Source organism: Triticum aestivum, chromosome 7A (genome assembly GCF_018294505.1).
Source record: "Triticum aestivum cultivar Chinese Spring chromosome 7A, IWGSC CS RefSeq v2.1, whole genome shotgun sequence".
In the NCBI taxonomy this organism is placed as follows: Eukaryota; Viridiplantae; Streptophyta; class Magnoliopsida; order Poales; family Poaceae; genus Triticum; species Triticum aestivum.
Window position 1 is genome coordinate 716,612,397 of NC_057812.1, and position 23,897 is coordinate 716,636,293.

The following is a 23,897-nucleotide window of genomic DNA, read 5'->3' on the forward strand; positions in this document are numbered from 1 at the left end:
TCAAGTTTCATGCAATACATGAGCGTGAGCCATGGACATAGCACTATAGGTGGAATAGAATATGGTGGTTGTGGAGGTGACAAAAGAGAAGAAGGATATAGTCTCACATCAACTAGGCGTATCAATGGGCTATGGGGATGCCCATCAATAGATATCGATGTGAGTGAGTAGGGATTGCCATGCAACAGATGCACTAGAGCTATAAGTTTATGAAAGATCAAAAGAAAACTATGTGGGTGTGCATCCAACTTGCTTGCTCATGAAGACCTAGGGTAATTTGAGGAAGCCCATTGTTGGAATATACAAGCCAAGTTATATAATGAAAAATTCCCACTAGTATATGAAAGTGACAATATAGGAGACTCTCTATCATGAAGATCATGGTGCTACTTCGAAGCACAAGTGTGGAAAAAGGATAGTAACATTACCCCTTCTCTCTTTTCTCTCATTTTTTTGTTTGTCTTCTTTGGCCTCTTTTTCTTTTGGCTTCTTTGGCCTCTTTTATTTTTCTCCTCACATGGGACAATGCTCTAATAATTAAGATCATCACACTTTTATTTACTTACAACTCAAGAATTACAACTCGATACTTAGAAAAAAAATATGACTCTATATGAATGCCTCCGACGGTGTACCGGGATGTGCAATGACTCAAGAGTGACATGTATGAAAAAATTATGAAAGGTGGCTTTGGCACAAATACTATGTCAACTACATGATCATGCAAAGCAATATGACAATGATGGTATGTGTCATAATAAAATGTAACGATGGAAGTTGCATGGCAATATATCTTGGAATGGCTATGGAAATGCCGTAATAGGTAGGTATTGTGGCTGTTTTGAGGAAGGTAATAGGTGGGTGTATGGCACCGACGAAAGTTGCGCGGTACGAGAGAGGCTAGCAATGGTGGAAGGGTGAGAGTGCGTATAATCCATGGACTCAACATTACTCATAAAGTACTCACATACTTATTGCAAAAATCTATTAGTCATCGAAACAAAGTACTACGCGCATGCTCCTAGAGGGATAGATTGGTAGGAAAATACCATCGCTCGTCCCCGACCGCCACTCATTAGGAATACAATCAATAAATAAATCATACTCCAACTTCGTTACATAATGGTTCACCATACGTGCATGCTACGGGAATCACAAACCTTAACACAAGTATTTCTCCAACCCACAATTACTCACTAGAGTGACTAATATCACCATATTTATATCTCAAAACAATCATAAGGAATCAAACTTCTCATAGTATTCAATGCACTTTATATGAAAGTTTTTATTATATCCGTATTGGATGCATATTATATTAGGACTAAATTCATAACCAAAGCAAATTACCATGCTGTTTAGAGAGACTCTCAAAATAATATAAGTTAAGCATGAGAGTTCAATGATTTCTACAAAATAAAACCACCATCGTGCTCTAAAAATATATAAGTGAAGGACTAGAGCAAAATTGCCTAGGTCAAAAGATATAAGTGAAGCACATAGAGTATTCTAATAAATCACGATTCATGCGTGTCCCTCTAAAAAGGTGTGTACAACAAGGATGATTGTGGCAAACTAAAAAGTAAAGACTCATATCACACAAGACGCTACAAAAAAACACATATCATGTGGTGAATAAAAATATATCCTCAAGTAAATTTACCGATAGACGAAGACGAAAGAGGGGATGCCATCCAGGGCATCCCAAAGCTTAGGCTCTTGGTTGTCCTTGAATATTACCTTGGGGTGCCTTTGGCATCCCCAAGCTTAGGATCTTGCCACTCCTTATTCCATAGTCCATCAAATCTTTACCCAAAACTTGAAAACTTCACAACACAAAACTCAACAGAAAATCTCATAAGCTCCATTAGTATGAAAAATAAATCACCACTTTTGGTACTGTTGTGAACTCATTCTTTATTTATATTGGTGCAATATCTACTGTATCCAACTTTTGCATGGTTCATACCCCCCGATACAACCCATAGATTCATCAAAATAAGCAAACAACACATAGAAAATAGAATCTGTCAAAACTAGAACAATGTGTAGCAAACTGTAAACTTCGAATACTTCTGTAACTCGAAAACTTATGAAAAATTAGGACAACCTGGGAAATTTGTGTACCAGTCTTGTGAAAAAAGAATCAGATATAAATCACACTTCTCTAAAAAATGGAAATTATTTTCCTGGGCGCAGAAGTTTCTGTTTTTCAGCAAGATCAAAACAACTATCACCGTAAGGCATCCCAAAGGTCTTACTTGGCACAAACACTAATAAAAGCACAAAAACACATCTAACCAGAGGCTAGATGAATTATTTATTGAAAAACAGAACCAAAAAAGAAAGAACAAAAATAAAATTGGGTTGTTGATATGTCCACAACGTATCTCTAATGTTTGATTGTTCCATGTTGTTATATTATCAATCTTGGATGTTTTATAATAATTTTATATCATTTTTTGGTACTAACCTATTGACATAGTGCCAAGTGCCAATTCCTGTTTTTTCCGTGTTTTGTACATCACAAAAAATCAATATCAGACAAAGTGAAATGCCACGAAACTTTACAGAGAATTTTTATGGGCCAAAAGGAACACAACGGGCCCTGGCTGCGCCTAGGGGGGTGCCCCAAGGGGGGCACAACCCACCAAGGTGCGCTAGGAGGCCCAGGCGTGCCCTCGTGGGTTGTGCCCACCTCGGGTGCCCCCAGACCGCCTCTTTGCTTTATAAATACCCCAAAAATCCCAGAACCCTAGGGGAGTCGACGAAATATTCATCCAACCGCCGCAGAGTCCAGAACCACCAGATCTAATCTAGACACCATCTTAGATGGGGTTCACCACCTCCATGGTGCCTCTCCGATGATGCGTGAGTCGTTCTTTGTAGACCTTTGGCTCCATAGTTAGTAGCTAGATGGCTTCATCTCTCTCTCTCTCTTGATTCTCAATACAATGGTCTCTTTGAGATCCATATAATGTAAATCTTTTGCGGTGTGTTTGTTGGGATCGATGAACTTTGAGTTTATGATTGGATCTATCTTTTTATATCCATGAAAGTTATTTGAGTTTCTTTGATCTCTTATATGCATGATTTCTTATAGCCTCGTATTTCTTCTCTGATATTTGGGTTTTGTTTGTCCAACTTGATCTATTTATCTTGCAATGGGAACAGGTGCTTTGTAGTGGGTCCAATCTTACGGTACTTGATCCCAGTGATAGAAAGGGAAACGACACGTATGTATCGTTGCTACTATGGATAAAACGATGGGGTCTATCTCTACATAGAAAGATCTTGTCTACATCATGTCATCATTCTTATTGCATTACTCCGTTTCTCCGTGAACTTAATACACTAGATGCATGCCGGATAGCGGTCGATGTGTGGAGTAATAGTAGTAGATGCAGGCAGGAGTCGGTCTACTAATCTTGGACATGATGCCTATATAATGATCATTGCCTGATGCTACCTGGTGAGCACTACGTTGGTTTTGCCTTGAAGAGGAAAGGGTGATGTAGTAAAGTAGCATAAGTATTTCCCTCGGTTTTTGAGAACCAAGGTATCAATCCAGTAGGAGACCATGCGCGAGTCACCTCGTACCTACACAAACAAATAAGAAACTCACAACCAACGCGATAAAGGGATTGTCAATACCTTCACGACCACTTGCAAGAGTGAGATCTAATAGAGATAATAATAATAAGATAAATATTTTTGGTATTTTTATGATATAGATTGAAAGTAAAGATTGCAAAATAAACAGTAATGGAAATAATGGTAGATTAATATGATGGAAGATAGACCCGGGGGCCATATGTTTCACTAGTGGCTTCTCTCAAGATAGCATAAGTATTACGGTTGGTAAACAAATTACTGTCGAGCAGTTGATAGAAAAGCGAATAATTATGAGAATATCTAGGCATGATCATGTATATAGGCATCACGTCCGTGACAAGTAGACCGAAACGATTCTGCATCTACTACTATTACTCCACACATCGACCGCTATCCAGCATGCATCTAGAGTATTAAGTTCATAAGAACAGAGTAACGCCTTAAGCAAGATGACATGATTAGAGGGATAAACTCAGGCAATATGATATAAACCCCATCTTTTTATCCTCGATGGCAACAATACAATACGTGTCGTTTCCCCTACTGTCACTGGGATCGAGCACCACAAGATTGAACCCAAAGCTAAGCACTTCTCCCATTGCAAGAAAGATCAATGTAGGCCATACCAAACTGATAATTCGAAGAGACTTGCAAAGATAAACCAATCATACATAAAAGAATTCAGAGAAGAATCAAATCTTGTTCATAGATAATCTTGATCATAAACCCACAATTCATCAGATCTCGAAAACAGACTGCAAAAGAAGATTACATCGAATAGATCTCCAAGAGAATCAAGGAGAACTTTGTATTGAGATCCAAAGAGAGAGAAGAAGCCATCTACCTACTAGCTATGGACCCGAAGGTCTGAAGTAAACTACTCACACATCACCGGAGATGCCATGGAGTTGATGTAGAGGCCCTCCGTGATCAATGCCCCCTCTGGCGGAGCTCCGGAAAAGGCCCCAAGATGGGATCTCTCGGGTACAGAAGGTTGCGGCGGTGGAATTAGGTTTTCGTGGTGCTCCTGGATGTTTGCGGGGTACGTGGACTTATATAGGAGGAAGAAGTAGGTCGGTGGAGCAACGAGGGGCCCACGAGGGTGGAGGGCGCGCCCAAGGGGTAGGCGTGCCCCCTGCCCCGTAGCCTCCTTGATTGTTTCTTGATGCCCACTCCAAGTCTCCCGGATCACGTTTGTTGAGAAAATCACGTTCCCGAAGATTTCATTCCGTTTGGACTTCGTTTGATACTCCTTTTCTGCGAAACACTGAAATAGGCAAAAAAAACTGCAATTTGGGTTGGGCTTCCGGTTAATAGGTTAGTCCCAAAAATGATATAAAAGTGTAAAATAAAGCCCATTAACATCCAAAACAGATAATATAATAGCATGGAGCAATCAAAAATTATAGATACGTTGGAGACGTATCAAGCATCCCCAAGCTTAATTTCTGCTCGTCCTCGAGTAGGTAAATGATAATAAAGAATTTTTGATGTGGAATGCTTTCTAACATATTTCTCAATGTATTTTTTCTTTATTGTGGAATGAATGTTCAGATCCAAAAGATTCAAGATAAAAGTTTAATGTTGACATAGAAATAATAATACTTCAAGTATATGAACTAAGCAATCATGTCTTCTCAAAATAACATGGCCAAAGAAAGTTATCCCTACAAAATCATATAGTCTGGCTATGCTCTATCTTCACCACACAAAATATTTAAATCATGCACAACCCCGATGATAAGCCAAGCAATTGTTTCATACTTTTGATGTTCTCAAACTTTTTCAATCTTCACGCAATATATGAGCATGCGCCATGGATATAGCACTATATGTGGAATAGAATGGTGGTTGTGGAGAAGACAAAAAAGGAGAAGATAGTCTCACATCAACTAGGCGTATCAACGGGCTATGGAGATGCCCATCAATAAATATCAACGTGAGTGAGTAGGGATTGCCATGCAACGGATGCACTAGAGCTATAAGTGTATGAAAGCTCAACAAAAGAACTAAGTTGGTGTGCATCCAACTTGCTTGCTCATGAAGACCTAGGGCAATTTTGAGGAAGCCCATCATTGGAATATACAAGCCAAGTTCTATAATGTAAAATTCCCACTAGTATATAAAAGTGATAACATAGGAGACTCTCTATCATGAAGATCATGGTGCTACTTTGAAGCACAAGTGTGGAAAAAGGATAGTAACATTGTCCCTTCTCTCTTTTTCTCTCGTTATTTTTTTATTTGGGCCTTCTTTCTTTTTTTCATTTTGGCCTCTGTTTTTTCGTCTAGAGTCTCATCCTGACTTATGGGTGAATCATAGTCTCCATCATCCTTTCCTCACTGGCACAATGCTCTAATAATGAAGATCATCACACTTTAATTTACTTACAACTCAAGAATTGGAACAAAATATGAATCTATGTGAATGCCCCCGGCGGAGTACCGAGATGTGCAATGATGGATGAGTGACATGTATGAAGAATTATGAACGGTGGCTTTGCCACAAATATGATGTCAACTACATGATCATGCAAGCAATATGACAATGATGAAGCATGTCATGATAATGGAACAGTGGAAATTTGCATGGCAATATACCTCGGAATGGCTATGGAAATGCCATAATAGGTAGGTATGGTGGCTGTTTTGAGGAAGGTATATGGTGGGTTTATAGTACCGGCGCAAGTTGCACGATACTAGAGAGGCTAGTAATGGTGGAAGGGTGAGAGTGCGTATAATGCATGGACTCAACATTAGTCATAAAGAACTCACATACTTTTTGCAAAAATCTATTATTTATCGAAACAAAGTATTACGCGCATGCTCCTAGGGGGATAGATTGGTAGGAAAAGACCATCGCTCGTCCCCGACCGCCACTCATAAGGAAGACAATCAATAAATAAATCATGCTCCGACTTCATCACATAACGGTTCACCATACGTGCATGCTACGGGAATCACAAACTTCAACACAAGTATTTCTCAAATTCACAACTGCTCAACTATCTTGACCCTAATATCACCATCTCCATATGTCAAAACAATTATCAAGTATCAAACTTCTCATAGTATTCAATGCAGTTCTATGAAAGTTTTTATATTATTCCTAAAAGCAAATTTCCATGTTGTTCTAAAGGAATCTCAAAATAATATAAGTGAAGAATGAGAGATCAATTATTTCTATAAAATAAAACCACCGACGTGCTCTAAAAGATATAAGTGAAGCACTAGAGCAAAAACTATATAGCTCAAAAAGATATAAGTGAAGCACATAGAGTATTCTAATAAATTTCAAATCATGTGAGTCTCTCTCAAAAGGTGTGTACAGAAAGTATGATTGTGGTAAACTAAAAAGAAAAGACTCAAATCATACAAGACGCTCCAAGCAAAACACATATCATGTGGCGAATAAAAATATAGCTCCAAGTAAAGTTACCGATAGACAAAGGCGAAAGAGGGGATGTCTTCCGGGGCATCCCCAAGCTTAGGCTTTTTGGTGTCTTTGAATTTTACCTTGGGGTTCCATCGTAATCCCCAAGCTTAGGCTTTTTCCACTCCTTGTTCCACAATCCATCAAATCTTTACCCAAAACTTGAAAACTTCACAACACAAAACTCAAAATAGAAAATCTCGTGAGCTCCGTTAGCGAAAGAAAAACAAACACCGCTTAAAGGTACTGTAATGAATTCAATCTTCATTTATATTGGTGTTAAATATACTGTATTCCAACTTCTCTACGGTTTATAAACTCTTTAACTAGCCATAGATTCATCAAAATAAGCAAACAACACACGAAAAACAGAATCTGTCAAAAACAGAATAGTATGTAGTAATATGTAGCTAACGCAAACTTATGGGACCCCAAAAATTCTAAAATAAATTGCTGAATGTGAGTAATCTATCTATTAATCATATGCAAAAATAATTAACTAAATATTACTTTCCAAATAAAAATGGCAGCAATTCTCGTGAGCGCTAAAGTTTCTGTTTTTTACAGCAAGATTAAAAAGACTTTCCCCAGGTCTTCCCAACGGTTATACTTGGCACAAACACTAATTAAACAAAAAAAACACAACCAAAACAGAGTATAGATACACTTTTTATTACAAAACAGGAGCAAAAATCAAGGAATAAAAATAAAATTGGGTTGCCTCCCAACAAGCGATATCGTTTAACGCCCCTAGCTAGGCATAAAAGCGAAGATAGATCTCGGTATTGCCATCTTTGGTAGGCAATACATAAGTGGCTCTCATAATAGATTCATATGGTAATTTAACTTTTATTCTAGGGAAGTGTTTTATTCCTTCCTTCATATCAATAATTGCACCAATCGTTCTAAGGAAAGGTCTACCAAGAATAATAGGACATGAAGGATTGCAATCTATATGAGAACAATGAAATCTACAAGCACATAATTCCTATTTGCAACAATAATAACATAATTAATTCTTCCCATAGGTTTATTAATGGTGGAATCCACAAGATGCAAGTTTAAAGAACAATCATCAAAATCACGGAAACCTAGCAAATCACACAAAGTTTTTTGGAATCATGGAAACACTAGCACCCAAATCACACAAAGCATAACACTCATGATATTTAATTTTAATTTTTATTGTAGGTTCCCACTCATCATAAAGTTTTCTAGGGATAGAAACTTCCAACTCAAGTTTTTCTTCATAAGATTGCATCAAATCATCAACGATATGTTTAGTAAAAGCTTTATTTTGACTATAAGCATGAGGAGAATTTAGCACGGATTGCAACAAGGAAATACAATCTATCAAAGAGCAATTATCATAATTAAATTCCTTGAAATCCAAGATAGTGGGTTCATTGCTATCTAAAGTTTTAACCTCTTCAATCCAACTTTTATCAATTTTAGCATCAAGATCTAAAAACTCCGAATTTTTGGGACGCATTCTAAATAAAGTTGACTCATCTTCAGTCCAATCATTATCAAGATTCATATTGCAAAACAAAGATTTAATAGGGGACACATCAATAGCTTTTATATCTTCATCTTTGTTATCTAACTCTTCCGGTTTAGCGGCCATCTTATTAACTAAAGTGGCCTGCTTATCAGAAATTTGGGAAATTAATTTTTCAAGATGAGAAAACTGAGATTTTAAACCATAAAATTCCTTAGACATATCATTGAGCTCTTTATTCATGAAACCAATAAAACCTTTTTGTTCCTTAAGCTCGTTTCTAAAGAAATTATTATGCTCAAACTACAAGGACATAAAACTCCTAACGCTGTTTTCGATTTCTTCCAACCTTTTAAGGTGAAGATAAACACCTTCTGGTAAAGCCATAAGGGCAACAAGCAACAAGAGGCAAGTGAAAAGAGACTAACTAGAAAAGAGAGGGCGAAAGTAAAAGAGGGCGAATAAAACGGCAAGGGTGAAGTGGGGGAGAGGAAAACGAGAGGCAAATGGCAAATAATGTAATGCGGAGGATAAGAGTTGTGATGGGTACTTGGTATGTCTTGACTTGGCGTAGATCTCCCCGGCAACGGCGCCAGAAATCCTTCTTGCTACCTCTTGAGCACTATGTTGGTTTTCCCTTGAAGAGGAAATGGTGATGCAGTAAAGCAGCATAAGTATTTCCCTCAGTTTTTGAGAACCAAGGTATCAATCCAATAGGAGACCACGCGCGAGTCACCTCGTACCTACACAAAATAAAGAACCTCGCAACCAATGCGATAAAGGGGTTGTCAATCCCTTCACGGCCACTTGCAAGAGTGAGATCTGATAGAGATAATAAAAATACGATAAATATTTTTGGTATTTTTATGATACAGATTGAAAGTAAAGATTGCAAAATAAATGGTAATGGAAATAACAGTAGATTAATATGATGGAAGATAGACCCGGGGACCATAGGTTTCACTAGTGGCTTCTCTCAAGATAGCATAAGTATTACGGTGGGTTAACAAACTACCGTCGAGCAATTGATAGAAAAGCGAATAATTATGAGAATATCTAGGCATGATCATGTATATAGGCATAACATCCGCGACAAGTAGACCGAAACAATTCTGCATATACTACTATTACTCCACATGTCGACTGCTATCCAGCATGCATCTAGAGTATTAAGTTCATAAGAACAGAGTAACGCCTTAAGCAAGATGACATGATGTAGAGGGATAAACTCAGGCAATATGATATAAACCCCATCTTTTTATCCTCGATGGCAACAATACAATACGTGTCATTTCCCCTACTGTCACTAAAATCGAGCACCGCAAGATTGAACCCAAAGACAAGCACTTCTCCCATTGCAAGAAAGATCAATCTAGTAGGCCAAACCAAACTCATAATTCAAAGAGACTTGCAAAGATAAACCAATCATACATAAAAGAATTCAAAGAAGAATCAAATTTTGTTCATAGATAATCTGGATCATAAACACACCGCAAAAGAAGATTACATCGAATAGATCTCCAAGAGAATCAAGGAGAACTTTGTACAAAGAGAGAGAAGAAGCCATCTAGCTACTAGCTATGGACCCGAAGGTTTGAAGTAAACTAATCACACATCACCGGAGATGTCATGGAGTTGATGTAGAGGCCCTCCGTGATCAATGCCCCCTCCGGCGGAGCTCCGGAAAAGGCCACAAGATGGGATCTCTTGGGTACAGAAGGTTGCGGCGGTGGAATTAGGTTCTCGTGGTGCTCCTGGATGTTTGCGGGGTACGTGACTTATATAGGAGGAAGAAGTAGGTCGGTGGAGCAACGAGGGGCCCACGAGGGTGGAGGGCGCACCCCCTGCCTTGTGGCCTCCTCGATTGTTTCTTGATGCCCACTCCAAGTCTCCTGGATCACGTTTGTTGAGAAAATCACATTCCCGAAGGTTTCATTCCGTTTGGACTTCGTTTGATATTCCTTTTCTGCGAAACACTGAAATAGGCAAAAAACAACAATTTGGGCTGGGCCTCCGGTTAATAGGTTAGTCCCAAAAATGATATAAAAGTGTAAAATAAAGCCCATTAACATCCAAAACAGATAATATAATAGCATGGAGCAATCAAAAATTATAGATACGTTGGGGACGTATCACCTGGATATCGTCATAATTATTTGAGGTTCTATCAATTGCCCAACAGTAATTTGTTTACCCACCGTTTGCTATTTTTCTCGAGAGAAGCCACCAGTGAAACCTATGCCCCCGGGTCTTCTTTCTCATATATTTGCCTTTGCGATCTATTTTTATCTTGCATTTATTTTCAGATCTACTGAACCAAAGACCCAAAAATACCTTGCTGCAATTTTTCCTTATTTATTTTGTTTGGCATTCGATCTATCAATCTACTACAAATTTATCTCACGTCCGCTTTGCCTATCTTGAGGCGCCGTACCCCGAAAGGTATTGACAACCCCTTTAACACGTCGGGTTGCGAGGATTTGTTATCTGTGTGCAGGTGTTGTTTACGTTGTGTTGATTGTTTCTCCTACCGGTTCGATAACCTTGGTTTCATATTTGAGGGTAATACCTACCGCCTCTTTGCTGCATCACCCCTTCCTCTTTGGGGAAATTCCGACGTAGCTTGAAGCGACATCAAAAATTTGCCTCTCGTTTTCCTCTTGACCTTGCGTTGGTTTTTCCCTTGAAGAGGAAAGGGTGATGCAGCAAAGTAGAGATAAGTATTTCCCTAAATTAAGAACCAAGGTATCAATGCAGTAGGAGAAAAATGCGCAAATCACCAATAATACCCGCACAAACAATCAAACACTTGCACCCAACGCGGTAAAGGGGTTGTCAATCCCTTCATGGTCACTTGCAAAGGTGAGATCTGATAGAGATAGATAAATAAAACTAAACAAAAGATAAAATATTTTTGGGTATTTTGGTTTATATATCTAAAAATAAAAGATTGCAAAATAGTAGATCGGAAACTAATATGATGGAAAATAGACTCGGGGGCCATAGGTTTCACTAGAGGCTTCTCTCATAAAGCAAATAATACGGTGGGTGAACAAATTACTCTCGAGCAATTGATAGAAAAGCGCAAAGTTATGACGATATCCAAGGCAATCATTATGCAATATAGGCATCACGTCCGTGTCAAGTACACCGACTCCTGCCTGCATCTACAATTATTACTCCACACAACGATCGCTATCCAGCATGCATCTAGATTATTAAGTTCATAAAGAACGGAGTACCACTTTAACTAAGATGACATGATGTAGAGGAATAAACTCATGCAATATGATATAAACCCCATCTTTTTATCCTCGATGGCAACAATTCAATACGTGTCTCGCTACCCCTACTTTGTCACTGGGTGAAATCATGCAAGATTGAATCCAAAGCTAAGTAACTCTCCCATTGCAAGAAAGACCAATCTAGTTGGCCAAACCAAACCGTTAATTCGAAGAGAAATACAAAGATACCAAATAGTGCATATAAGAATTCAGAGAAGATTCAAATAATATTCATAGATAAGCTGATCATAAATCCATAATTCATCTGATCTCGACAAACACACCGCAAAAGAAGATTACATCGGGTAGATCTCTAGGAACATCGAGGAGAACATGGTGTTGAAAATGAAAGAGAGAGAAGAAGCCATCTAGCTACTAGCTATGGACCCGTAGGTCTCTGGTAAACTACTCAAGCTTCATCGGAAGGGCAATAGAGTTGATGTAGATGCCCTCCGTGATCGAATCCCCCTCCGACAGGATGCCGGAAAAGGCCCCAAGATGGGGTCTCACGGGAACAGAAGGTTGTGGCGGTGGAAAAGTGTTTTCATGGATGCTACTGGTGTTTCTGGAATATATGTGAATATATAGGAGGAAGGGCTAGGTCAGAGGAGTCCCGAGGAGGTGGCTAGGTAGGGGGCGCCTCCCACCCTTGCCACCGCCTCGTGGCTCTTCTGACTTGGACTCTAAGTCCCTTGGGTGTCTTCTGGTCCAAGAAAAATCATCGCGAAGATTTTATTCCGTTTGGACTCCGTTTGGTATTCCTTTTCTGCGAAGCTCAAAAATAAGAAAAAAAACAGAAACTGGCACTGTGTTGTAGGTTAATAAGTTAGTCCCACAAACAATTTAAAATAGCATATTAATGCATATAAAACATCTAGAACAGACGTATCATGTCTCGAGTGGATCTAGCATCTCCACAAGTTTCCCCAACTTCCTTCCACAAAATCTCCTCAATTTTGCCCTTGAAATCATCAATTTCTGCCCAAAATCACGTCCCGGATTTGAAATTCGGAGTTGACCCAGATCCACCGGACGTCCGACACTCTTCCGGACGACCGGACCCTTCCAAAGCACCGGACGTCCGACATTTACCGGACGACCTGAACAACGCAATAAAACATAAACCTCGGCTTTCTGGTCTTTTCCGGACGTCCGTCCCACGCTCCAGCCATTGGACTTCTGACAACCCTCGGACGTCCGACACCTATAGATTTTGACTTCGGCTGATTCTTGTTTCGCCTATAACTAATTCATCCGGACTTCGATTCTGACGTTCTTTAGCTTGTTTTGAATCTATTTTCATCCCCCATCCCACAAAAATACCACAATCATCATTCGACTCCATCAAATGTTCCAAAATTTGGCAAGTTTGCCTAGGCCCTCCACTACATCATCTGCATTACCACCATAGACTTCCGCAACCTAACCCATTTTGTTTGCCATAGCATTATTGGTTACTTGAGTAGTGATTCGAGTGTCCTAAGGTGTTTCAGCTACTTAGGGACGGTTCCTCCTTCATCAACCACCACCATACATTTCCGCCACCCCGACTTAACCCAATTTTGTTTGAGCTTGTTTGAGTTGTGGCTTGTGTCTCCTAAGGTGTTTCGGCTACTTAGGGACAATCACTTCAACCTCGACTCGCATAACCCATCATTTCACTTCCACATTGCCGAGTGCAAAACCACTACCGCTTTCCGCTACCATCATTTGACATTTGCATTTGAGATTTCGAGTTCGCTATTTTTCCGTTTCCTAAGGTGTTTCGGCTAATTAGGAACGGTTCGACATCACAAACACTGCCACTCATCATCGCCACGAGGTCTTCATAGTACATAAGGACGGTAACCTCGACGACACCATGGTATATTCCCCTTGCCATTACATTGATAATCCCTAGCCCATTTTGCGTCACTTGCCTATCGAGCCTAGCCATTGAGTATTGCCGGCAACGCTACTTGTGCACATTAGTGATCTACACCTCCCATTGCATACATACCATGTCATCTTGATATCATCATATCATCTATTGTGTCACAAGATTGTTCCCGCATATACACAATTGATATCTTGGTTTGAGCATTTCGCATAGTGGCCATAACAAAAAAAGAAGACGAATAAGCTTTCAAGCTGAATAGTGAACAAAGATCTTGTAAGCAATAGCCATAGCATCATACCACATTGCATATAAGATTGTCATATCCGATCATCTTGGATCATCTTGAGAGGATCACCGGGGACCATACATACATAGCATACTTGGGATAGAAAGTCCATACATTTTGCATCAACTGTCCTACCGCCTATTGAGAAATCATGCTAGCGTCTCTCTTGGGTTGTACAACACAAGAGTTTTCCACAGACTCCACATTTTTTGCTCATTCCTTGGTTTCACGACCCCATTTATCTATCCGTGTGGGCATTTCCGTGGGCCATTCCTTGGTATTGATCTACTTGTTTCATTTGTGAATTTGTGAATCTCTTTCAACACTACTGACTTTTGCTAACAATTTGCATCAAAATATTGTGCCCTATCCTCACCAATCTCCACCAAAAGCTTTACTTTGTAGGTGTGAGTGGGCAAGTCCGGTACCAATTCCACTATTCATTCATTCCACATTGAGTGAAACGAGATACATCCTCAACTTTGGGAAAATGTAGCTTAGTATTGTTTATCTCATTTCCTACTCGCCTTTGCTCGAGTCTTGTGATGGATAGGCACAACACACCTCCTTCGGTCTACAACAACAACTACGAGTTCGATGCCATGAAAAAGCACATCAATGCCAAGATGGATGCTCGAATGGAGGAGCTCAAAGCCCTCATCAAGGCCTACAAGCGGTCTCCTCCATCTTCGAGAAGATGCTCAAGTACACATGCTTCCAAGCTACCATCTCCGGCAAGGTCACATCGGCATCAACACCATCACCAACAAGAACGTGAAGGTCAAGATCTCAACACCAACAACCACTCAAGGACTTCACCATCTACCTTGGTATCTTTGCCAAGCGACTTCAAGGCATCTTCGCCTTTGGACATGAGGCGTTGCTACCTCTTGAGCATGTGTTGGTTTTCCCTTGAAGAGGAAGGGGTGATGTAGCAAAGTAGCATAAGTATTTCCCTCAGTTTTTGAGAACAAAGGTATCAATCCAGTAGGAGACAATGCTCAAGTCACCTAGTACCTACACCAACAATCAAGAACCTCGCAACCAATGTGATAAAGGGGTTGTCGATCCCTTCACGGTCACTCGCAAAAGTGAGATCTGATAGAGATAGTAAGATAAATATTTTGGTATTTTTTATATATATTGGAAATTAAAGATTGCAAAATAGTAAACAAGATGTGATAATAAAAGAGATGCAATATAATAAGAAAGAGACCTGGGGCCATAGGTTTCACTAGTGGCTTCTCTCATAATAGCATGCATTACGGTGGGTGAACAAATTACTGCCGAGCAATTGATAGAAAAGTGCATAGTTATGAAGATATCTAAGGCAATGATCATGAATATAGGCATCACATCCGTGTCAAGTAGATCGAAACGATTCTGCATCTACCACTATTACTCCACACAACGACCGCTATCCAGCATGCCACAGGGTAACGCGTTAAGCAAGATGACATGATGTAGAGGGATAAAATCAAGCAATATGATATAAACCCCATCTTTTTATCCTCGATGGCAACAATATAATACGTTCCTTGCTGCCTGTGGGAGTCCTGGATTAGGGGGTCTCCGGACAGCCGGACTATATCCTTCGGCCAGACTGTTAGACTATGAAGATACAAGATTGAAGACTTCGTCTCGTGTCCGGATGGGGCTCTACTTGGCGTGGAAGGCAAGCTAGGCAATACGGATATGTATATCTCCTCCTTTGTAACCGACCTTGTGTAACCCTAGCCCCCTCCGGTGTCTATATAAACCAGAGGGTTTTAGTCCGTAGGACAACAAACAATCATACCATAGGCTAGCTTCTAGGGTTTAGCCTCTCTGATCTCGTGGTAGATCAACTCTTGTAATACTCATATCCTCAAGAATAAATCAAGCAAGACATAAGGTTTTACCTCCATCAAGAGGGCCCGAACCTGGGTAAGACATCGTGTTCCCTGCCTCCTGTTACCATCCGCCTTAGCCGCACAGTTCGGGACCCCCTACCCGAGATCCGCCGGTTTTGACACCGACATTGGTGCTTTCATTGAGAGTTCCTCTGTGTAGTCACCGCTAGGCTTGATGGCTCCTATGATCATCGATAGCGATACAATCCAGGGTGAGACTTTTCTCCCCTGACAGATCTTTGTGTTCAGCGGCTTCGCACTGCGGGCCAACTCGCTTGGCCATCTGGAGCAGATCAAAAGTTACGCCCCTGGCCATCAGGTCAGGTTTGGAAGCTTAAACTACATGGCCGATATCCGCGGAGACTTGATCTTCGACGGATTCGATCCCCTGCCTGGTGCGCCGCGCGGTCACAATGAGTAGGATTTAGCTCTACCATCAGACTGTATTCAGGAGATCGCACCGGCAGCTGCTCCGAGCCTCAATTCAGAGCTAGTTGCGCCATCCATGGACGGATGGATGGACCCCTCACAGAGGTCGTACCCTCAGCGGCGATCGAGCCGAATATCGACCTTACCCTTCATGAGAGCCGTGTTACCAAACTGCCGGATCCTTCTCCGGCCACGGACTCCGAACCGCCTGCGCCCGTCCCTATCGGATCCGATTGGGCGCCGATCATGGAGTTTACCTCCGCGGATATTTTCCAGCACTCGCCCTTCGGCTACATACTGAACTAATTAAGGTCTATCTCCTTGTCAGGAGGATCCTGGACGAACTACGTTCGGCAGGATTGGGATGCGGATGACGAAGAAATTCGCCACCCACCCACCACCCACTTAGTAGCCACTGTCGATGACTTAACCGACACGCTCGACTTCAACTCCGAAGACATCGACGGTATGGACGACGATGGAGGAGTCGAAGAGGAACCACTGCCCATAGGGCACTGGACGCCCACTTCATCACATGACGTATACATAGTGGAGACACCCAAAGAAAATAACGACGAGGAATGGAAGGACGCAGCGACGGGTGGTTCCCTCGAGCAGCAGTCAAAGCGGCGGCGTAAACGCCACCCCAAATCCCGCCCCGGCAGAAATAATGACCACATAGACCCAGCGTTAGAGCAGGGTGAACCATTGCCCGACCACGGCAACACAGAAAATCAAGCCGAACAACCCAACCCCGTCGAAGATAACAGTCCGGACGACATCACACCGGACAGGCACCAGGACCAACATAATGCTCATCAAAGACTTGTTGCCACGGCGAGTATTCTGAAAAAACAGAAGCAAAGGCTCAAGGCTGCACAAGACACACTCAAAATAAAGTGGAGTGAAGTACTCAACACAGCAGTGAAGTACGGCAGTAATCGCCACACTAAGAGCTAACCGAAGCGGAAATTGCTACCTGAATTCGATGAGGAGGCCTTAGATCCCCCGCAACCAAAAATTAAAATGACTATCCGGCCGGATAGACGACCTCACGGCCAACATAAAGCGGCGAACAATGCCGCACATAAGCCAAGGCATGACCCACACGAGGGCTCGCATCAAAAGGACGGCGCAACCAGATCCATTTACGGACCACGCAAGCGCGCTCCAGCATACAATGCAATCAACAAACATCCGAACACCACGGTACACCCAGATACAGGGGTGCTGCACACCCCCTATGTTTCACTGATGAGGTGCTGGACCATGAATTTCCAGAAGGATTCAAACCCGTAAACATAGAGGCATATGACGGAACAATAGACCCTGGGGTCTGGATTGAGGACTATATCCTCCATATCCATATGGCTCGAGGGGATGATCTCCACGCGATCAAGTACTTACCCCTCAAGCTCAAAGCGCCAGCTCGGCACTGGCTTAAAAGCCTCCCCGAAAGCTCCATTGAAGCTGGGAAGAGCTCGAAGACGCCTTTCGGGCAAATTTTCAAGGGACATATGTCCGACCACCGGATGCAGACGATCTAAGTCATATAACTCAATAGCCCGGAGAGTCAGCCCAAAAGCTTTGGAACAGGTTTCTTACTAAAAAGAACCAAATAGTCGATTGTCCGAACACCGAGGCCTTGGCAGCCTTTAAGCACAGCGTCCGAGACGAATGGCTTGCCAGGCACCTCGGCCAAGAAAAGCCGAGAACAATGGCAGCATTAACAAGCCTCATGACCCGCTTTTGCGCGGGCGAGGACAGCTGGCTAGCCTGATGCAGCACCAGCGACCCAAGTACATCCGAAGTTAGAGATGGAAACGGGAAATCACGACACAGCAAAAATAATAAGCGCCGGAATAAGGAAGACAGCCCGAAGAGCACAGCGGTAAACGCCGCGTTCAGAAGCTCTCGGCCAGGTCAGCAAAAGCCGCCCTCTAAAGGCGCCAGAGATGAACTGTCCAGCTTAAACAAAATTCTGGACCAAATATGTCATATCCATAGCACCCCTGATAAACCTGCAAATCATACCCACAGAGAATGTTGGGTCTTCAAGCAGTCTGGCAAGCTCAACACCGAACATAAGGCGCAGATACACCAAGCGAAGACGATGAAGAGCCTCACAAGCAAAACACTGGGGAACAGAAGAAATTTCCACCAGAAGTCAAAACAATAATCGTGTTACACGTGATAAAGGGGAGAAGCAAAGCGGCACTCCCAAATAGACATGCCCAAGGGCCTATCACCGCGGAGTTCTGCCAGTGGCCGTCTCAACCGATCACCTTTGACCATCAGGATTACTCAGCAAGTATCCGGAACACAGGGTGGGCTGCCTTGGTATTAGATCCAATAATTGGCGGATACCACTTCACACGAGTCCTGGTGGACGGCGGCAGCAGCTTGAACCTAATATATCAGGACACAATCCGCAAAATGGGGATAGACCCAACGAAAATTTGCCGCAACGATACTACCTTTAGAGGCGTAACGCAAGACCCAGGGGCTCATTGCACGGGCTCCCTGCTACTAGAGGTTATATTCGGCTTCCCCGATAACTTCCGTAGTGAAAATTTAACCTTCCACATTGCTCCGTTCCAAGGTGGCTATCAAGCACTACTTGGACGCGAAGCTTTCGCTCGCTTTAATGCAATACCGCATTACGCTTCCCTCACACTTAAGATGCCCGGTCCACGTGGCATCATTACAGTAAATGGAAATATTGAGCGATCCCCGCGCGTCGAAGAGAGTGCGGCTGCCTTGGCAGCCGCACACTAAAACGGCCTCACCAACTAAAGCATTCGATAGGTCGTCAAGACCACGAACACGGTTAGACGAGTCCGGCGCAGCTATATGAAATTCATACAGGTTTGATGGCCACACCCCTATTACAAATACAAGCGGATCAACGCACGCAGACAAGTGGCAATTTTTACTCATCTTGAACTGTAGATGGTTTCTTTAAACCCACCTTTTTGCACGACAACTTTTGACCTAAGTTCCTCTCTTTTACAGATGACAATCGTGCTACACTCGTCCAGGATACGACACAACAGAGACACAGGCGCAGACGTGCAACAGGGACCCATTCCAAGGATTCTTTTTAGATTAAGGTCCTGCGTCAACCTTTTTTACTGTCTCTTGTTGATACACATCCCTCGGATTCTCAGTACAATTGAGAAGGATGCTGACGTCTTGGCATGTGGCCACGTCAGAACAATGCACGTACCTGGACACTAGGGGCTTCTTACAAAGGGCACTATTTAGGCCCGGTTTACACCATAAAGACCGAATACCTTAGGGAGTGTTCGGCGTCGCGAGTTTGGCCTTATATGCATCAGCTCCGAATCATGTCTTGGGTCAAATGTTGGGTTTGCCCGGCTCCTGTGTTTTGCTGCCTTACGTTCCGCTCTATCGGCTAAGGCGGCACCAGGAGAACTACTGCGATTGTGCCCTGGTTCATCCGGACGAGCACCTCAGTAGAGAAAGCCGAAAACTGACTGTCATGATATAGCGCGAGACTGGTCAACCACTCGATGACCTATCGGAATCCTAGAATTCCTCCGCCTTAACAAAGGGTCGTTTCCCGGCCGGGCATGTACGCACCCCGAACTCGGGTGAGTGCGGCGCCACCAGGGGCTATATAGTAGCCCCACTGTCAAACTCCTATGGCTAAGTGAAAGTGTTAAAGCATTATAGTCCGGTTGCCTAGTTCGCTGCGCTCTCACCTCCTTAGTAGGACCAAGACGTTGGATTAAGTGTGAATACGCGTCTTCTGCGAACACCCCCGCATTATATGCGTGGGGGCTGAAGCCGACGACTGCAATCTTTCAGGTTAAGTACATGTATACATAAAACGGCCGCACATGAGGCATCACAATACTTTCGGGCAAAAGTATAAATACAGCCTTGATAAAATTAATAAAACATTGTTTTTACAATGGGAATACATGTCACTCAAACATAATATTCTTCGAGCACTGGTCCTCTATCAAACGAGCACCCTCAAGAACTTCTTCAAAATAGTGCTCGGCAGCCACTCGGCCTATGGCCGAACCCTGTGCCGCAACAGTGTTAGCATCCATCTCCGCCTAGTATGCTTTGACATGGGCAAGGGCCATTCGCGAGCCTTCTATGCACACCGAACTCTTCATCGCATTGATGCGCGGCACCGCACCAAGGAACTGCTGCACCAAGCTGAAATAGTTGTTCGGCTTCGGTTTTTCCGACCAAAGATGATCTACGACGGACCTCATGGCAAGTCCGGACAATCTATTGAGTTCGGCCCATTCGGCAAGCTGATCAGTTAGTGGAAGCGGACGCTCTGGAACGTTAAACTGCGACTAGAATAGCTTGTCCACTTCACGATTTGTTTGATCTCGGAAGTATTCGGCCGCATCGACAACACTCGCCATCAAATCCAGATATGCGTCTGCCGAACTCCATAGCTGATCCAGAATAGTGTACCGCGGATCTCCAAACTTCCACCACAGCAAAAAGGGCTTCCCAGCCACAATATCACTGGCTTCACGCAGCTCCTCCTTCTTCGCTCTCATGGCAGAGCGGGTGTCTTTGATCGCCATCGTGGCCTTTTCGAGGTCCGTCGCCTTCGTTCGGTTTTCTTCTTCAAGGACCTGACAACGGTCGGCAGTATCTTTTAACTCTATAGCCATCTTGGCCATTTTCTCTTTGCTCTCGCAATGCATGGCTCTCTCGGCTCTTAACTCTTCGGCCGCCTTCAAAGCAGCCGCATTACTACTCCTTGCTTGTTCTTTGGCTCGGGCAAGTTCCGCCCGAAGGGTCTCCACGATGGCAGCTCCATCTGTAGTCACAACATATTAAAGATACTGGCATCACGCTGCTCTTACTATGTGACATTCACCAGAAAATATCACTTACCCTGTGCCTCGTCAAGCCGCTTGTTAACAAGCTCGATGTCGGCATCCGCCGCATCCAGTTGCCGCTTTAGTTCGGCAAACTCATGTGTCCGGCTAGCCACCGGAGCTTCCACCACCTGCACATAAAGGAGGTATGGTCATTACCTAGGACTAGGATCCTCTATTTGCCACCGTTCTCGGTGAAAACCAGAGTCTCAGGGGCTACTATCTACACCGGGCACACCTAAAAATGTGCGGTACCATCACAAAGTTATATCATTTTACGTACCTCAAAGCCCGTTAGTAGACTCATAAAGGCGTCATGCAACCCGCTTTCGGCGGACGAAATCCTTTCCATCACTGTACACATCAACGCACGGTGTTCTTCCGAGATGGTTGCTCGCTTCAGTAGATCCCTCAATGCGTCCGACCGCATACCAGACGGCGCCGGACTCTTTTGTCCGCCCTCTTCAATAGCCGGATGCGGGGGACTTCGGGGGACTATGGGATTATCTTCTAGCCTCACCAGATCCGGAGAGGCCCTCTGTGATGATACTTCAAGATCACCCGCTTCTTGAGCGGGGGAGCCCGGGGGAGGCGTTTCGCTCTCCATCATCTCCGGAAGAAGGTCCCCTAAAGACGAGCTCTGTTAAGAAGGGCTAAGATCCGAACTGCAAGAAAAACGCTTCGGTTATTTTCCTCAGAAGTAAGGTAGAATATCTCTACTATTAAGTAAATTTTGATCACTTATGAGCCGTTAGAGGGCTGATCCATGCACGAACTTTCTGCGGCAAAAGCACCCTCCGAGACGGGATCCTCTGGTGGAGTTTTCTTCTCTCGTTTGGAAACCTTGGTTTCCAGATCATCAGAGGTAGTCCTCTTCCTCCCCCGGGGTGAAGGAATGTCAGACTACTTCTCTTGGCTATCCTCCCTCACGGATGCGCTCGTTCCCTCGGTTGGAACAGATAGCGGTGGAGTCCTGCTTTGGCCCTCTTTATTCCCCCCTTCATCTTCCTTTGCGGGCACCAGGCAAGGTGCTGGCTCGAGCATCTTTTGCAGCACCGGATTGTCCAAGCCTTCAGGAAGGGGAGCCGAACACCGGATCATCTTTGCCTTTGCTATCCAGTCCTGGTCAAAGAGTGATCCTTTAGAATGATGTCCTGATAAAAGAAAGGCAGTGTGTTCGGCTAGAGGGTTACTTACATGGGCCGCGGTGCGGTTGCTGCTCAGGCCCACGTCCTCGGAGGTGTCCGGACACTCTATCTGGGGTCCGAAGAACGACTTGTACATCTCCTCGTGCGTCAGGTCGAGGAAATTCTGAATAGCGCGCGGTCCTTCTGGGTTGAATTCCCATAAACGGAGGGGCCGACGTTTGCAAGGCTGGACTTGACGAACCAGCATGACTTGCACTACCATAACCAAACTAAAATCTCCCTCGAAGAGATCCCGGATGCGGCTCTGCAGTATGGGCACGTCCTTGGCCGGACCCTAGCTCAGCCCCTGCTGATCCATGACATTAGTTGTGGTGGAGGGCCCGAGTGAAAGGCGGGGGGAGCTACCCACTTGGCACTTCTGGGAGCGGTGATGTAGAACCACTCCCTTTGCCATAATCCGGACACCTCTGGAAAGGAACCTTTTGGCCATGGAGCTCCAGCAATCTTGCTTATTAATGCACCCCCGCACGCTGCATACTGCCCCTCGACCGTCTTCGGCTTCACATCAAAGGTCTTGAGCCACAGGCCGAAGTGAGGGTAATGCGGAGGAAGGCCTCACATACGACAATAAATGCCGAGATGTGGAGAAAGGAATCCGGGGCTAGATCGTGGAAATCAAGCCCGTAATAGAACATCAAACCCCTTACGAAGGGATCCAGAGTGAGGCCTAGTCCTCGGAGGAAGTGGGAGATGAACACGACGTCTTCGTTGGGTTCGGGAGTAGGGACGACCTGCCCTCGGGCGGGCAGCCGATGCGAGACTTCGGCGGTCAAGTATCTTGCCTCCCTCAACTTCTTGATATCCTCTTCCGTGACGGAGGAGGGAATCCACCGGCCCTGGAGCCTGGATCCGGACATGATTGAAGGTTCGGAGCACCTGACCTGGGCTTTGGGTGTTAGAACTCGAGGCGGGGGAAGGATTCGATTGAGCACGGGAGGAAAAAAGTAAAAACCTTGACCCTTTATAAAGAGGGTGAATATCAAGCGTCCTCCTCGTGGCCGTTTGGGACTTGCCTAAAATCTAGGAGTCCTAGGCGCGGTTGGGTTACCCACGCCCGTATTGATGAGAATCCCGTAATAAGGGGGACACGATCTCTGCTTTGACAAGACGTGTCAAAAAACTGCCTTGCGTTATGTGTGGGGCTAGTTAAAGGAAACGGTTCGAATAATCACCGGGCCATGGCATAATGTCATGTTGCCAAAACAAGTCAGCAGATTAGATTTGTGGAAATATTATTCTCTCTACGGTGGTATGTGGAACTTATTTTGCAGGGTCGGACACTATCCTTGTATTCAAATTTTTCCATGGTGTATTCGGAGGAGGAACCCGCCTTGCAATGCCGAAGACAATACTGCGCGCCGGACTCATCGTCATTGAAGCCTGGTTCAGGGGCTACTGAGGGAGTCCTGGATTAGGGGGTCTCCGGACAGCCGGACTATATCCTTTGGCCGGACTGTTAGACTATGAAGATACAAGATTGAAGACTTC